The sequence below is a fragment of the Pseudophryne corroboree genome, chromosome 5, assembly GCF_028390025.1.
Source record: "Pseudophryne corroboree isolate aPseCor3 chromosome 5, aPseCor3.hap2, whole genome shotgun sequence".
NCBI classification, from domain to species: Eukaryota; Metazoa; Chordata; class Amphibia; order Anura; family Myobatrachidae; genus Pseudophryne; species Pseudophryne corroboree.
The window spans coordinates 812,152,531-812,157,151 of NC_086448.1; positions in this window are offsets into that span (position 1 = coordinate 812,152,531).

Here is a 4,621-nt window from a genome sequence, read left to right on the forward strand (position 1 = left end):
CAGTGCAGAGACCCCTCGGGCAGCCGCCCAAGAAGAGCCCACCTTCCTTGTGGAATGGGCCTTTACTGATTTAGGATGCAGCAATCCCGCCGCAGAATGAGCCTGCTGAATTGTGTTACATATCCAGCGAGCAATTGTCTGCTTTGAAGCAGGTGCTCCCAACTTGTTGGGTGCATACAGTATAAACAGCGATTCAGTCTTCCTGACTGCAGCCGTTCTGGAAACATAAATCTTCAAAGCCCGGACTACGTCCAGTAACTTGGAGTCCTCCAAATCACGAGTAGCCGCAGGCACCACAATAGGTTGGTTCAGATGAAAAGATGACACCACCTTTGGCAGAAAATGTGGACGGGTCCGCAACTCTGCCCTGTCCATATGGAAAACCAGTTCCGTCATTCATTATATTATATAAATATTTACCTGCAGTAGTGTTATATTTTTTTTGTTCATCTCTATCATCTCTATATTAGCAGACGCAGTACGGTAGTCCACGGCTGTGGCTACCTCTGTGTCGTCACGTCAGTGCTCGTCCATAATTGTATACCTACCTGTGGTGGGGTTTTTTTTTCGATCTTCTTCATACTAGTAGTTCAGCAGTCTGCTGACAGTGTCCAGCAGGTCCCTCATTATATTATATATATACCTGCAGTAGTGATATATATATCTTTTTTATATCATTGTCATCTCTATACTAGCAGACGCAGTACGGTAGTCCACGGCTGTAGCTACCTCTGTGTCGTCAGTGCTCGTCCATAATTGTATACCTACCAGTGGTGGGGTTTTTTTTTCTATCTTCTTCATACTAGTAGTTCACACGGAGTGGCAAGGAACGGCTGAGGCCCTGGCCTATGTTCATGGCTAGTGGTTCAGCTTCATATGAGGATGGAAGCACTCAGCCTCTCGCTAGAAAAATGAAAATACTTAGGGGTATATGCAATTCACGGCGAATCGCGGCAAATTATCACCGTTTTTTAATTCGACACAATTCGACAGGTGAATTCCGGCTCAATGAAAAACGGATTCGACATTCCCGCGGGCGAAAAACGGGCGATTTGCCGGATTTTGCCGCGATTTTAAAAAACGGGAAAAAACGGCGTGGTGTCCCCCCTCCAAAGCATAACCAGCCTCGGGCTCTTCGAGCTGGTCCTGGTTCTAAAAATGCGGGGGAAAAATTGACAGGGGATCCCCCGTATTTTTAAAACCAGCACCGGGCTATGCGCCTGGTGCTGGTGCAAAAAATACGGGGGACAAAACGAGTAGGGGTCCCCCGTATTTTTCACACCAGCATCGGGCTCCACTAGCTGGACAGATAATGCCACAGCCGGGGGTCACTTTTATACAGTGCCCTGCGGCCGTGGCATTAAATATCCAACTAGTCACCCCTGGCCGGGGTACCCTGGGGAAGTGGGGACCCCTTCAATCAAGGGGTCCCCCCCCCCCCAGCCACCCAAGGGCCAGGGGTGAAGCCCGAGGCTGTCCCCCCCATCCAATGGGCTGCGGATGGGAGGCTGATAGCCTGGAGTAAAATGTCTGAATATTGTTTTTTACAGTAGTACTACAAGTCCCAGCAAGCCTCCCCCGCAAGCTGGTACTTGGAGAACAACAAGTACCAGCATGCGGGAGAAAAACGGGCCCGCTGGTACCTGTAGTACTACTGGAAAAAAAATACCCAAATAAAAACAGGACACACACACCGTGACAGTAAAACTTTAATTCATACGTCGACACACACATACTTACCTATGTTCACACGCCGACATCGGTCCTCTTCTCCATGTAGAATCCACGGATACCTGAAAAGAAAAGATCAATATACTCACTGTTTGTCGCTGTTTGGGGAGTATTTTTTGGAAGGGCCATCCTGCGTGACACTGCAGTGCCACTCCTAGATGGGCCAGGTGTTTGTGTTGGCCACTAGGGTCGCTTAGCTTACTCACACAGCTACCTCATTGCGCCTCTTTTTTTTCTTCTTTGCGTCATGTGCTGTTTGGGGAGTATTTTTTGGAAGGGCCATCCTGCGTGACACTGCAGTGCCACTCCTAGATGGGCCAGGTGTTTGTGTCGGCCACTTGGGTCGCTGAGCTTAGTCATCCAGCGACCTTGGTGCAAATTATATGACTAAAAATAATATTGTGAGGTGTGAGTGGAAATTATGGTTATTGAGGTTAATAATACTTTGGGATCAAAATGACCCCCAAATTCTATGATTTAAGCTGTTTTTTAGGGTTTTTTGAAAAAAACACCCGAATCCAAAACACACCCGAATCCGACAAAAAAAATTCGGTGAGGTTTTGCCAAAACGCGTTCGAACCCAAAACACGGCCGCGGAACCGAACCCAAAACCAAAACCAGAAAAATTTCCGGTGCACATCTCTAGTTTCCTCTGAAATGTGCAAAACATCCTTCATTGCAATTATCATGTAACGTATGGCCTTAACCATTTTAGGCTGTAATCTCGCCTCCTCCTCGTCGACACTGGAGTCAGACTCCGTGTCGGCATCTGTGTCGACTAACTGGGATAGCGGCCGCTTGTGAGCGCCTGAAGGTCCCTGAGCTGTGGGATCAGGCACCGTTTGAGACCCTGACTGTCCCAAGGATTCAGCTTTGTCTAACCTCTTATGCCAGGGCAAACCGGTCCTCGAGATCTACCGACAGTTCATGTTTTCCAGGCCTCCTGGAGATCTGTAGAATTGTCAGTTAGGAATGAATGCAGCACATCTTAATTAGTAATGACTACACCTGTGCACCAGCTAGGTGGTCTGGAAAATGTGAACCGTTGGTAGATCTCGAGGACCGGTTTGGCCAGCCCTGTCTTATGCAAAGAGTTAACATTCTCACTTAACACCTTCCACATATCCATCCAGTCCGGTGTCGACACCGTTGTCAGCGACACCACATCCATCTGCACTTGCTCCGCCTCCACGTATCCCTCCTCATCAAACATGTTGACTGACGTACCGACACACCGCAAACACACAGGGAATGCTCTAATTGAGGACAGGACCCCACAAGGGCTTTTGGGGAGACAGAGAGAGAGAGAGTATGCCAGCACACACCACAGCACTAATTAACCCAGGGATTTACACGATAACTGTGTTTTTCCCCTTAGCTGCTGATACTGTAAATATGCGCCTAAATTTAAGTGCCCCCCCCCTCTCTTTTTTCCCTTGTTGTACCTTGTATACTGCAGGGGAGAGCCTGTGGAGCCTCTTCCAGCAGAGCTGTGAAGAAAAAATGGCGCTGGTTAGTGCTGAGGAAGAAGCTCCGCCCACTCAGCGGCGGGCTTCTGTCCCGCTCTCAGATATTGAAAATGGCGGGGGTTTTACATATATACAGTCTAGGACTGTATATATGTTATATTTTTGCCCAAAGGTAATGTAATTGCTGCCCAGGGCGCTCCCCCCCCCAGCGCCCTGCACCCTACAGTGACCGGAGTGTGTGGTGTGTGGTGGGAGCAATGGCGCACAGCTGCGGTGCTGTGCGCTACCTTAAAATGAAGACAGGGTCTTCTTGCCGTCGATTTTGATCTTCTATCCTGGACTTCAATGCTTCTGGCTCTGCGAGGGGGACGGCGGCGTGGCTCCGGGAACGGACGACCGAGGACAGGTGCCTGTGTTCGATCCCTCTGGAGCTAATGGTGTCCAGTAGCCTAAGAAGCGCAACCTAGCTGCAAGCAGGTACGTTGGCTTCTCTCCCCTCAGTCCCTCGTAGCAGTGAGTCTGTTGCCAGCAGATCTCACTGAAAATAAAAAACCTAACAAATACTTTCTTTTCTAGCAGGCTCAGGAGAGCCCACTAGGTGCCTCCAGCTCTGGCCGGGCACAGATTCTAACTGAGATCTGGAGGAGGGGCATAGAGGGAGGAGCCAGTGCACACCAGATATAGTACCTAATCTTTCTTTAAGAGTGCCCAGTCTCCTGCGGAGCCCGTCTATTCCCCATGGTCCTTACGGAGTCCCCAGCATCCACTAGGACGTCAGAGAAATATATATATATATATATATATATATATATATATATATATATATATATAAAATTGTGTAGTCATGTAAGCAATATGAATTTCCTATAGTGCTGGAGTTTACTGCAATTAGCGGGCAGCTCAAAACCAGGGACGTGCAGTCAGGGGAGGCAGTGCCTCCCCTGTCATAATGTTTAAAATAATAAAAAGAAGATATTTATGACACAGCGTCTGTTATAAATATCTTCTATTATTTTAACCATTGTCCACTGTCACTGTGCTGCATCCTTGGGTTGAGGCAGCGGGAGAGGTGCCTCCCGCTGATACCATTACAGTCCGGGCAGCGGGGGGCGGGCAGGGCGCAGCAATGGGCTGTGAAAGCCCATTGAAAATGCATGGGGAAGCGGCACCTTTACTGGTGCCGCAATGACAGGGGTGTGCATTCAGCCCCGATGAATGCACGCCCCTGTCAGTCCCCCAGATGTGATTGGACCAGCGGATCCAGTGCTGGATCCGCTGTCCAATCACTAGCGATCCCCCTTCCTGGCTGTAGCAGGCGCCATGGGCTGTGTGGGCGCCCACTGCAGCCAACGCCGCTGACTGACACTAGAGGTCATAATTGACCCCTGGTGTCTGAGCGGCGCTACAGTGGGAGAGACATC